The 14150-nt window shown below is 34.4% G+C and overlaps 1 protein-coding gene across 6 annotated transcripts in view; it reads right to left on the bottom strand.

Moving 5' to 3' along the window:
* The window catches only part of NOX4 (NADPH oxidase 4), a 160337-nt gene that overhangs the window by 32973 nt on the left and 113214 nt on the right, over nt 1-14150 (bottom strand). The window lies entirely within an intron of this gene.

Below are 14150 nucleotides of genomic sequence, written 5' to 3'. Positions count from 1 at the left end.
CAAATGTGTGTTTGTGTATGAAATCCTTAACTACAATAAAACTTGCTGATTGCTCACTCAATATCCATCCTCCCATTCTTTCTTTTTTCTTCCCCCGAAAGGTAAAACTTTATTTGTTTATTTACTTTATTAGTTTCAGGTATACAAAACACTGTAATAGTTAGACATTTATACCCCTCATGAAGTGACAACCCCCCCAATCTGCTACCCCTCTGACATCGTATATAGCTATTACAATTCCATTGACTCTATTCCTTATGCTGTGCTCCACATCCTGTGACTATATATATATATTCAATTATAGTTGATATTCCATATTATTCAGATTCAGCTTCAGGTGTACAGTGCAGTGGTTAGACATCTACACCATCTAGGAAGTGGTCTCATAAATAAGACAAGTACCCATCTGACCCCTTACAAAATCTTTACATTTTTTATTATATTCCCCAAACTGTATTTCATATCCCTGTGGCTATACTGTGATTACTAACCTGGACTTTCTAATCCCTTTATCTTCTCCCCCCATCCCCATCCCCCTTTCACCTGCAACCCTCAGTTTTTTGGGGTTTTTTTGGGTTTTTTTTTTGGTCCCTAAATCTCTGAGTCTATTTCTGTTTTGTTTGTTCCCACAATTCTCCCATTCTTTCTTAAGAATAAAGCATTAATTTCATTCAGGGAAGCTAAGTACCTAGCCAAAACACTACACTTCCCAGACTCTCTTATCTGTTATGGCTGTGTGGCTATGATCTGGTTAATGTGGTATAAATGTAAGTGCAATTGGGAAAAATGGAAGGCTCCATGAAGGAAGACGTCTCAGCTGAAGTGGCATCTCTTTATCCCTCCTCCTTTCTTTCCTCTTTCCTGGTACCTAAAATGTTGACTTGATGGCCTAAATACTTACCTTCGATGACTATAGAATTACCATACACTCTATGGACTATCTACCGTGTTTCCCCGAAAATAAGACCGGATCATATATTACTTTTTGCTCCATTAGGGCTTATTTTTAGGGGATGTCTTATTTTTTCATGTATAACAATCTACATTTATTCAAATACAGTCATGTCATCTTCTTCTGGAGCATCGTCATAACGTACTAAATGCGTCCGTCTGGCTGAGATCTTAACTGGGGCTTATTTTCAGAGTAGGTCTTATTTTCAGGGAAACACAGTGGTTCCAAATATCGTTACAATTCAGAAAAAAATAAACTTATGTATATAAGGCATTGCCATTTTTTATTTATTTTTAAAATTTGTATTGAATATTGTAAATTTTTATTAAATATTGACATTGGTTAGTAAAATATATGTTTCAAGTGTACATTTCTATAAAACATCATCTATATATTGCATTGTGTGTTCACCACCCAAAGTCATTTCTCCTTCCATCACCATGTATTTGCCCCCTTTTCTCTCTTCTACTGCCCCTCCTTCCCCTCCCTCTCTAGTGACCACTAAACTGTTGTCTGTGTTTATGAGTTTTTATTTCTTTCTTTGTCTTGTTTGTCGCTTTCAGTTTTATATCCCACATATGAGTGAAGTCATATGGTTCTCAATTTTTTCTGTTTGACTTATTTCAGTTAGCATGATAATCTTGAGATCCATCCATATGGTCACAAATGGCATCATTTCATCTTTTCTTATGGTCGAGTAATAGTCCATTGTATATATGTAACACATCTTTAGCCAATCATCTATCAAAGGATACTTTGGTTGTTCCCATGATTGGCCACTGTGAATAATGCTGCGATATACATAGGGGTTCGTATATCTTCATGGATAAATGTTTGCATATTTTTTGGATAGATACCCAGAGGAGGGATTGCTGGGTCACATGGTAATTCTATTCTTAAAATTTTCAGAAACCTCCATACTGTTTTGCATAGTAGCTGTACCAATTTACATTCCCACGAGCAGTGTATAAGGGTTCCTTTTTCTCTGCAGCCTCTGCAACACTTGTTATTATTTGTCTTGTTGATCATGGCCATTCTAAGAGGTGTGAGGTGGTATCTCATTGTGGTTTTAATTTGCATTTCCCTAATAACTAGTGAAGTTGAGCATTTTTCATATATCTGTTGACTGTTTGTATGTCTTCTTGGGAGAAGTGTCTTTTCAGGTCCTCTGTCCAGTTTTTAATTGGATTGTTTGTTTTGTTGAGTTGTATGAGATTCTTTATATATTTTGGAACTTAGCCCCTTATGGGAGGTGTTGTTTGCAAATATTTTCTCCCATTTGGTTGGTTGCCTCTTTGTTTTGTTGATGGTTTCTTTTGTTGTACAGAAGCTTTTTAGTTTGATATAGTCCTGTTAGTTTATGTTAGCTCTTACTTCCCTTTGAATTTGAAGTCAAATTCATAAAATTCTCTCTGAACCCAAGGTCCATAAGTTTAGTACCTATACTTCCTTCTATGCAATTTATTGCTTCAGGTCTTATGTTTAGCTTTTTGATACATTTTGAGTTAATTTTGGTATATGGTGATGATAGCAGTCTAATTTCATCCTTTAAAGCACTGCCATTTTAAAGCTCTTTTTCTATTGTAAAAGTAAGTTTGCTAAAAAAAAAATAGTAACAATCCTAAAAGGTACATTTATGTTACCAGCCTTATGATATACATGTCTTTTTCTGTTAGGAGCTATTGAAACAGATCAGTTAAGATTAAGCATTGGTGAGCTTACCAGTTAAGTGCTTGGCAAATGTTTGCTAGCTAAACTAATGAACGGATAGTCTTTTGACCTCTGAGCTCTATGGCATACAGTCTGTTATAAACTACTAATCATTGCCAAAATCTGGTTTCCTTTCCTCCTTGGTACTCCGTAGACTACACTTCCTGGGCTTTTTGTGGTTATTGAGCCTTACGAGTAATTCTGACCCCTGGCTCTGAGTGAAAGCAATATTTGTAACTTCTGGAATGAAGCAGGGTAAAACCTCTTTCCTTTCCATGGGAACTAAAAGCCATGAGTTGAACCAGAAGACCAAAGCAACTGAATCCTTGACTTTTCACTTGAAAAGAGCTGTCCTGGAGGGTGATAGAACCCACAGAAGACACTTCACGAGCAAAAAAATCAACTCATTTTGTTACATCACATTTTCAGGGATATTTCAAGGTTAACTGGTTACTGCGGATCTTAGACTTTCAATACATGACTACTACATGTACAGTACATACTTACATCCTGAAGGGAAGTTTGCCAGAGTGCTGCTTAAAAAAATACCATATCTATTTGAAAAGCTACTTATTGTACCTCAAGGAATGATAATCAAAGTTTAAATGCTTATGGATAGTATTCTAAACATAGCAGGAATTCAGAAAATACTGATAGATGAGATACAATATGCTTAATTCTCATTACATATATTTCACTCACACTTTACAGCTTCTTCACTCAACAAACCAAAAAAAAAAAAAAAAAAAGATATTTGAATGTTAATGATACAACATATTGCATTCTTGATAGAAATCTCAAAATATCAGTTGCTCAAAAACCACATATGTGAATTCATTCTACCACTTCTTGCCATGTCAGCAAATTTAGAATATAAACATTAAGCAACAAAATTGAGATTAAAAATAAGCACTTTCAATTGCAAAAACAGGGTTATCATAAATCTCTACAACTATTTTAGAATCCCCTAGACTTAGGGCAATCTTCTCTTAATTAGACATTCATTCATTCAATAAATGCTTCTCTGCACCTGCAATGTACCACTATTCAAACTGTGTGGGATACAGAAGTGATAGGAAAAGTCCCTGACCATATGATTCTGTGATTCTAGTGGGAAAGGGACTAACCCAGAAATAAAGATATAAAAAGATGTATGATATAATGCCACATAATGATAAATGCTTTTAAAAATAGGTATAGTGTAATAATTACTGAAGCTGGGTGATTTGGTACATAAAAGTTCATTATACTGTTCCATTTACTTTTGTATATGCTTGAAATTTTGCATAGGCCGTTTAAAAAGAGTCAGAGAAGGCCTCTTTGTGCATGTGCCATTTGAACAGAGACCTAAATGAAATGAAGAAGTAAGATGTAAAAGCATCTGGGAGAAGAATCTTTCTAGCAGAAGTAACAGAAAGTGCAAATAAACAACGCATTCTTAGCTTAAGTATATATGCACACCAGCTAACCCTTCTCAGGAATTCTCAGCTCAGTTTCTCCATTCAATCTCCTGATAATTGTGTTTATGGATTTTTCTTTGTCAGGACTGAGGCTGTGTTTGGACCATTCCACGCCAGTTTCTGTTCATTAACAAAATATTCTGGCACCTATCTACGAAGGTACTCTTCAGGTGCTGGAGATGATGGCAGGGCACAATAGACAAAAAAAATCTCTGTCCTCGCAGAGGGCTTCTCTTTGATGTGATTATCTAAACACATCCTTCATTAACATATCCTTATTGAGTATCTTCTATGTGCAAAGTTCTGGAGATAGAAAAATATATCCCGCCCCCAGCAATTCTGGTGCTGCCCACTTCTCTACTCATGCCTGTTTGCAAAAAGGAAAAACAGACACAAGGCCATTTTATTTTGACTAGCAAAAGGATAAGAGAGAGGAGACATTTATGTCTCCTACTTGTCTGCTTTCCAAACCACACGCCCACATGCCCACACCCTCCCTAGGCCCCATGCAACTACTATTTGGTGTTCCAGACTAACTTGGAACAAGAAGACAAGAACTCGGGGTTCTAGTTATGTGCTGGGGGTGGGGGGGCGGATCATCAGCAAGTTACTTGTCCTCTCCATCTGATTTCCTACATCTCGAAAAGGAACAATCAGATCATATACACAGAAAAAGCCTGCTAAGAGCTGGAGAGGGCCACAAGTATCAGAAATGCTTTCTGTTAAATAGCGTCAGTGAGCACCTACAGTTTACTGTCAGACCACCTGACGAGTCCAGTGGCAGAAATACAGCGATGGACTAAGTTCAGTTATGAGGGGAAAAATGTAGATGGGAATGTGGTTTCAAGAACCTTAAGAGAATCAGCTGTTTTTCCATTGGAAATGCTTTTTGCACAAAGTGAAACAAAATTTTGATTTTTTGAGAGGAGGATAAAGAAGGAAATTACTTGTAATCGATTACTTGGCAATACCTGGGGTTTTGAGGGAGGCAGAAGAGAAACTACTTAAATCTTTTTTTTACATATTTAACTTGATTAATGTGTAAAATCCATTGCCTTTGATTTATGAGCTGTGACTTTTCTCCCTATTTTAGGACCCAGTCTTTAAAACAATGCTATATTATTATACTATTATCATTATATATGTGACAAGATTACAGAAACAAGAGGCAACTATTCAGTCTTGCAACAACATAGTGGAAGCGAGATCAACCTGACATGCAAAGGGTGCCAAAAAAATGTATACACATTTTAAGAAAGGAAAAAACTGTATTAAAATTGTAATATTCAATATATACCAATAACAAAAGATGAATACAAATCATGTGTATACATTTTTTGGCACCTCCAGTATTTTTCAAGTTCAACTGATGACTAAAAGTTCTTTAAGAAGAATTGTGGACATAAAAGAATTCTAAGAAAAGGAGGAATCCTCTTCCTTGGCCCATTCAGAAATATATAAACAATTTTTGAAATTTTGAAAAGTTTTTCCCTTGAAAGTAGAATCCATTAAATATCAATGGATTTAATTGTTTTAATAAGTAACATTGATCACTTGATACACCACTTATATTAGATCTCCTTTTCACATAGACAACTCCATCAATTATAAATTAATTCAATGATTAATTCAATGTGAAAAGATAAAAGTATAACCAACACTCCTTGAAATCTTATTTCCCAACACTTCCAATCACATCTGCAAAACACATTGATACCATAATAAATTAAAATAGAACTTATTTAGACAATCTCAGGAGAGAACTAGTCAGAACTTATAAAATTATTTTAAGAAAACATCTTTATTAATTAAAAAACAGATATTAATTATATCAGTATTTCCCAAAGGGACTTCACAGAACAATAATATAAGGCGGGGAGGGGGGAGTATTTTATGGTTAAATAAACTTGGAAAATGTGTTAAATAAGTTTTATTTGTTTGTTTTAAAATATCTTTAATTCAAAACTTCTCCAGGAATTTAACATGCCAAAGTACCTTAATCATCCCAAGCAGGGGATACACAATAGTCTGTAAAACATATTTCACCACTAATTCCTTTTCTCTACAAAATATCTGTTAAGATTTTAGAGAACAGAGAACAATTTAGGAAATGGAGAACTAGAATCAAGACAAATAAAAGGTATTCCTCTTTGACAGACTACTTCCCTTGTGAGGTTTCACAAAGGATAACTTTAACTATAAATAAATGGGGGGAGAGAATTTATTTAATTCAGTATATAATTATGGAAGGTTTACTATGAGTAAGGCCCACTACCCACTGCTGCAGGAAAGACAGAAAGGAGAGAGAGAGAGAGAGAGAGAGAGAGAGAGAGAGAGAGAGAGAGAGAGAGAGAGGAAGAAAGGAAAAAGAAAATAACAGAGATGAATAATTGCAATGTATGTACTCAAATAGGTTATAAAGAGGAAAGTGACTAGGATGGGAAACACATACAAGTATAAAACAAGGCACAATTTGAGAAGTAATTTAAGTGTTATATATCCATATTACATATACACAATGCTTTGTACTTGTGACATATCTGTCATAATCTTAACACTTTATGAGGTAAGTACAGTACTATTATCCATTTAACAAATTAGAAATCTGAGGCCATAAGAGGTGTCGTGACAAGTCTAAAGTTCCACACCTCCTGGATGGAATGTTGGGCTGGAGTAGGGAACAAGGTTTGAGGAAGAGTAAACCATAAGGAGAGACAGACCACAGTTCAGTCCTTGAAGAGAACCTGTTAGGTTATGCATCTCAGTCACAGATCTAAATACATGTTTCTGTCCAGATATAAGATGTGCTTTTGTGACAGCCACTGGTTATATGGGACAATTATCAGAAAGTAGCTTTGCTTGCACAGAAGGAGGAAAAGAAAAGCACTATTGCGGCACAGCTGCTTTGTTTGAGCAGGCTTGTGCTCAATCATGTAGGTGATAAAAGTGAAAAGAATGTATACAGACACTTTGCTAATGATAGTCTTTGCAGGGACAGAATAGGAAACTAATCTTCTCAGCAAAAGCTAGGTAGGGTCAAATGTTGTATTTGTTCAGTGGTGTTTAGGTTTTATAGCCATGCACTTACAACTTAAAACAAACAAACAAACAAACAAAACCACTTTTATTATGGAGAGTCCAGCCAGGGTGGGAGTGGGAGGTACCTTTGTTGGTACAATTCCGAAATTCTCTCTCCCTAACTTCTCTGTGACCAGAAGACTGTCATTTAATGACATATTTGGATAAACACAAGTTTCTTATGAATTAAATTTTACTTTATAAGAGACTTTACTCACAAATATATTTTTAAAGAGTAAACAAAGACTATATATGTGCTAATATAAGACATAAAAGATCTCGTGATTATTAGCCACATCCAATGAAAGAGTAGGTGATGAGAGAACAGCATAAAAAGTGAGCTAAATATTTTTTTCTTAATAGTCAGTAAGTGAATAACAACACTGAACCATCTTAAAAAACACATCTATATAAATTTCTGATTTGATCACAGACCAATCTATACCAGCAAAATATAGCAAAAATGGGTATTCCTCCACATAGTCTGCCTGAGTTGACATCAAAGGAGATGTTATTTTAATAAAGTTGCAGACTATAACAAGCCTTTGGGGCAGTGCGGTTTCTATAGGAAACAGCTATCTTTGAACTAATCCCCAGGATTATATTTCTGACCCAAATAAATGTACAACCCTAATTGCCATCAGCCTTCCCCTTGCCTATCCTGACAACAATAGAGCTATGAGAGTGGCACAGGGCTGCGTGCTTTAATCATTTATAAGTATTAAACGAGAGTTAGATGGTGCTATTCCACTTTATTGATTTGAAAGCTTAGGTTCTGGAAATTTAAATATTTGCTCAAGGCCACATACCTCTTAAGTGGCATATGTGTATCATCAGAATGAATTCCATTTCTGTGTGTAAACCAAACAAACCCAAACTGTCTTCCCCAATCAGGAGTCTGTTCTAATTCTTTCAATCAGAGAGATGGTCAATTGAACCTTTTATCTGTAATCAGTAACTCTCTTTACGCTTAGAAATATTTTCCCCTTAAAGTCTATTTTATCTGAAACAATTTTTCTTTGGTTAGAATTGCTCTGCTATATTCTTCACCTTCTTTAACTTTTAGCTTTTCTGTATCTCTATGCTTTGTATGAATTTCTTGAAAACAGCTTGTTGCTCTATTTTATTTTCTTATTCGAGTCTGACAGGCTTTTCCTTTGAACCATAGAATTTAGTCATGTTGAAATACCTACTACAATAGCATCTCTTACTGTTTGTTTGTCCCACTTTTTCTTATTTCTTCCTCTTCCCTTTCTTTTCTTGACTACTTTTACATTAAGTGTTGATCTCTGCTTTCAGTTTTCTATAAATAAATAATGCTGTTTCCCATGGTGAATATACGGGTATGTTTATTATGTTGCTTGGGATGTATTAATAACCTTGAATTTGAGTTATTATGTCTTCAAATATTACATCTCCTACACACACTCTCTTTTTCCCTTCCTTTTGTATCTCTAATGTAAAGAAGCCCAAGAACTTCTCACTCCATCCACCATCTCTCTTAACATTTCTTTCATATTTTCCATATCTTTGTCTCCCTGTACTGCATTCTGTATATTTATTTCAGTTCTATTTGACAATTCATTTATTCTCTCTATGATTGTGTTAATCTGCTAAATTTATGATATTGTATTTTTTATTCCTAGAAGTTCTATCGGCCTTTTTTCAAAAGTGCCTTGAGAAATTTTATTGTCCCTTGTGTCTCAATTATTATTGTAATGTTCTGTTTTGTTTCTTTGGAGATATTAAACATTCATTTTATACTTTTTGAATATATGATTTCTACTAACATGTGCTTGTGGTGCTTTTTTCCTCATTTTAAAAAATATGAGCTCATATTTGTTGGTGCCTTATGTATAGGAATCCTTTGTGGATTAAAATGTTATCCCCCAAAAGAGGATTTTCATTTTTTTCCTTCCAGGCAACAGGAGAATGCCATAAATCTAAAATCACTTGAAACTGCATTTTGTCTCTGGGTTTATTGGGCTACATACACATCATGAATTAACTGTTCAAACCCAAGTGAGATGGAGCTTGTGGATACTAAATATCAGAGGAGATTTTCATTTTTTTAATTTTTCTCAGAGTCAAGGACAAAATATGTCAATTATCCCTACTATCTCCCTCTGCAGAGCAGACTGTTTAATCTCTGCTTTATCCAGTGATGATGTTTTACTTAAGGGGTTTAGGCCATTCGCAGGGGTCTTTGATCTGCTCTCCAACTCTCCTCCCAGTCCAGGCCTTATCTCTGTCCACCACAAATATGGCCAATTAAAACCAGCTCTAGGAGGGTGGCCGTTTGGCTCAGTGGTTGAAGCACAGTGATCATAACACCAAGGTCGCTAGTTCAATTCCCACATGGTTCCAGTGAGCTGCACCCTCCACAACTAGATTGAAAACAACATCTTGACTTGGAGCTGATGGGTCCTGGAAAAACACACTGTTCCCCAATATTTCCCAATTAAAAAAATAAAATAAAACAGCTCTAATATTTTGGGAAATAAATAGATACATTGTTAAAAGCAAATATGAGCTCAAACACTCCACTTATTCACCTAGATAGGAAATTTCTTATAGTTTATGAATCTAAGCAATTTTCCTCATGTCCTACCATCTCAAACAAACATTAAAAATTATTTGTGTGTGTGTGTGTGTGTGTGTGTGTGTGTGTGTGTCTTAGGAGATATTTTTATGTTTTCTATACTGGTAAGATTATTACTGAGCATCTAGTATGTGATATTATGTTTATTTTTCACTCTTAAATACACACACACATGTTCTAGATGGATCCCCACTATTGGACTTAGTTCCTATAGAAAATTAAAATTAAGGAGAAAAATTTTTTTTTCTTTTGACTTTGTTTTTTATGCTGGCTAATGTAGGCTGGCTAATGCAGGTTTGATCTGCTAACATGCAATGTGAAACTTTTGCTAATATGCAATACTTCAACTAATATAAAAGAAAAGTTACCAACCTCTTCAGACTGTTCAAACACTAAGCAGTTAACTATAAATTATAAACTAACCACCCCCTAGTGAATTTTCAAGTGTAACATTTAGCCAAATTTCACACCCCACTCCAACATATATTTAAGCACAGCTGCAACCCTTACTAAAATAAAATTATCTGTGGAAGCTTTTATTGGGAATATATCCAGCTAAAATAAACACTCTTTAAGATTAAGTTTAGATCTATAGACTTCTGCACTTCCATCAGCCTTTCCAACAAAAAGTGCTATTTTATAAATTGTATTTAACTTAAACTGTTGTTTATTTAGATGGCAATAAATCCTTTTATTTTCTGTGGCTTATTATATGTCTTTAGGCTCAGTTATTTTACTTTTTTTTTTTTTTTCAAACAAGTCATTCCATCCTTTTCCTAGCTCTAGTCCTTTTTCTACATAGCCACTTTTTCTCCTGCTGAAAGCAAGGTAATAGCAGGTTTTTATCTTAATTGCTGGCTAATCTTAGCTTGCACAAACTTTCAAAGCTCTAATTTCTTTGCAATATATTTTGTTTTGCCATGTCTTTTCCATTAGTTTAGAGAGCTCAGCTTAACTAAGAAATAGACCATGGCTTCTATCATTCTTATGCATCTTATCTTCACAGCAAAAAAAGGGGGGGGATAAAAGAAGAAACAGAAAAAGTAGGACAAATAAACAGTACAAAATAATGTTGTAGAATGTAATTCAATGTAAATGAGCTAAAATCTTCAGTTCAAATGTAAAGACTGTCAGACTAGAATAAGAAAAATAAAATAAAGCAATAGTCTTTTCAAGAGATTCACCTAAAACACAAGGATGAAAAAAAATTAAAAGTTAAAGACAAAGGAGGGAAGTTCCAACTGACATAATAATTGTAGTTACATTGATTTCTGATAAAACTGACTAAGGAAGAAAACACTGCTGTAGATATACTGTTACTAATTATTGATAAGTCTGCTGGTGTGCTTTCAGATTTTCCTTTGTAATCAAAGATAGGTGACTATGAGGAAAGAGGATTCTTTATTTTACTCTCCTGTTAAGTGCTTAGCATGCTGAGCACTTCTCTTCCCTGGTGACAGCTGTAGTAAAACTTGACCTTGAAAGGAATAAAATGCCCTTCACTAGGTTTTGACCAATATGATGTGGTATGTTCCTATTCAAAATGTCATTCTTGGACCAACAGCATCAATTTTACCTGAGAACTTGTTAGAAAGACAGAATCGTAGGCCCAACCTCTAACTGACTGAATCGGACTCTGTGTTTTACTAAGATCTCCAGTGATCCGTACACATATTAAAGTCTGAGAAGCACTGCTCTAGTGCACTTTTCCAGAGAACTCTGCTGATGTCAGTAATAAAGTTGGATTTTCCTTCTGCTTTTATCTTGTATTCTGTGAATATTATCCTTTTTAAGGCTTTATAAAAAGTGATGATTTTGTGATTTCAAGAGCAATGTCTGCTACCTGAATAAGAATCTTTCTCAAAATTGTATAATCAATAAAGAATGCAAATAACATCACAAATAATCCATGCCTTCAACATTACTAGGAGACAAAGAAAAACTATTGCACAAAAATAATCATTAAATACCAAGAGAAAACAAAAAGTGATTCAAATGGAAGATAGGCAAGGAATGTCATATCTATCTATCTTTCTATCTATCTATCTATCTATCTATCTATCTATCTATCTATATCTATCTATACAAATAGATAGATAGACTCTGAAAATAAAACAAAATCAAGACAATGACACAGAACTATATTTAAAAATATAATCCAAGAAAGGAAGTATTCAGGATACCATCAACAAAATCTCAACCTATAAAGTTATACAGCATTTGGGAAGTAAACGTACTATTACTATATTCTATGAGTATATGGATTTTAATGTTCTGCCTCTTGTTGCCCTGACATTATTTTTATCTTCCCTAGATGATTCTGGAATAATAAAACCCCAAAATGTTGAATTTCAGTTGTGACAAAATTTACCAACTGCAATATTTTTCCAACAGAATGAACTAATCACTCTATTTCTATAAGTTTCTGTCATTCTAACTTCTATGCTTACTAATCAATTGATTAGTAATTGTTAATAAACGAGAGGAAAATTGTATAATTAATAAGTAAAACTCCTGGAATAAAAGAATGTAACAGACAAAATACTAAGTGCTTTGCAAATAATAAAATACTATAAGGAAACAACACATTTTTATAAGTACAGCTACCCCTACTCTCTAGGAATCACCAGATTTCCTCCTTGGAAACTCAAAATCCGAGAAAACTAGAACATTATGCTAAAATAGTTTAGCCCAGTTGTCATCTCCATTGCTGGCCTACAATAGGCACTAAATAAATATTTGTTGAAAGAATGAAATATGCTCAAGACTTTCATTGGCCTTTCAGTTTGATTCAGAGACAATATAGTTGAGACCTCATTCACTATGGGGAGATGCCCACAGCAGGGTAAAACTTTCTCAAAACTTCCACAGCAATTACTCTCAGTACAGAAATTTGAACAGTAAAGATAAGCCTTTTAAAACCCAAGTAGGAGAAAAGAATAACTTAAAAGAGTTATTAAGGGCACTTTAAGAAAGATGAATAAAACATGGTTTTTAATACATAATAATATATTAGGCTGGTGCAAAAGTAATTGCGCTTTAAAAGGTTAAAAATAATTGCAAAAATTGCAATTACTTTTGCACCAACCTACAGTAAATTAGCATGTAGCTTCTCAAAACCAGTTTAAATCATGGCTTCACCAGCTAGTAGCTGTATGACTCCAAGAAAGTTATATGTCACTTTATACCTTAATTACATCCTTTATAAGAAAAGGTGAAATAAGCAATATATATCTCACCGGTTATCAAAAGGATTAAATAAAATAATTCAGACAAGGCAAGAACGACTGGTTGTCTACCCTGTATCTATTTTCCCCTTTTCATTCCCAGTTTGGGGGTGGTGTTAATGTATCTGCTTAAGAAAAAAGAAAAAAAGAAAGGGAAAAAACAAACAAACTGCATTTCCCTCCGTGTCTTACAAATGGTGGCGCCCATAAGACACAGTTTAGGCTAATTAGATGTAAGTATAAGTTTTGGGTTGGGATTCTGAGAAGTTTCTTCAAATGGAGTCTGTGTACCTTTTATGCCCTTTGCTCTTCTTCCTTCTTCTAGAATAAGGATACGATGGCAAAGCTAAAGGAGTCATCTTGCAATGACTTTTAATGAGAGGGAAAGGGGAAGGGAGCTGCAGACACCTCAGATATAATATGCTGACACGGAACCAATACCAGCGCCACTTATCTTGGCATTTTTGTTCTACAAGAAGAACAGGCCCATCATTTTTAGCTACATTTCTGTTTTATGTAGCTAAATGCTAATACACCTGATAAGATTTCAACATAGTACCTGGACATAGTAAACATTTGATAAATGTTAGATATTATTAATAATAAAGTGTTGCAATATATACATCTAATGCTGATGCAAATGTACATTTTTTGAAAAAATATTTGCCTCTCTTATCTTTATCTGATTAGCTATGACTTAAAAAAATCTAATTAAAACAAATCAAAAACCATGTGAGACTCTTACCTCCAAAACTTAAAATGAGGTACATTAACAATAAAAACTCTTTACTGAACATTTAATTTAATCCAGGGCCTATACTAAATGTTCTATATACACCTTCGCTCCTAATCCACACACCAACGTTCACAGGAAGATATAATCTTCCTTTGATTGAAGTGAGAACTAACACTAAAATATGGTAAGTAATCATCTCAAGGCCACCGATCTATTAAGGGAAAAGACTATTACTAAATCCCTTGTGAGTCTGACTCCAGAGTTCATTTCCTTAATGCTCACGTATTAATCATTACAGTCAATTATACATTATTTTGGTTAGGGATAATACACGAGGAAAAACAAAACAAACAAACAAACAAAAAACACTGTAAAGGATGCACTG

Source organism: Rhinolophus sinicus, linkage group LG06 (genome assembly GCF_036562045.2).
Source record: "Rhinolophus sinicus isolate RSC01 linkage group LG06, ASM3656204v1, whole genome shotgun sequence".
In the NCBI taxonomy this organism is placed as follows: domain Eukaryota; kingdom Metazoa; phylum Chordata; class Mammalia; order Chiroptera; family Rhinolophidae; genus Rhinolophus; species Rhinolophus sinicus.
Note: the sequence above shows the minus strand (reverse complement) of the source record. Positions and strands in the feature narration are given on the sequence as shown.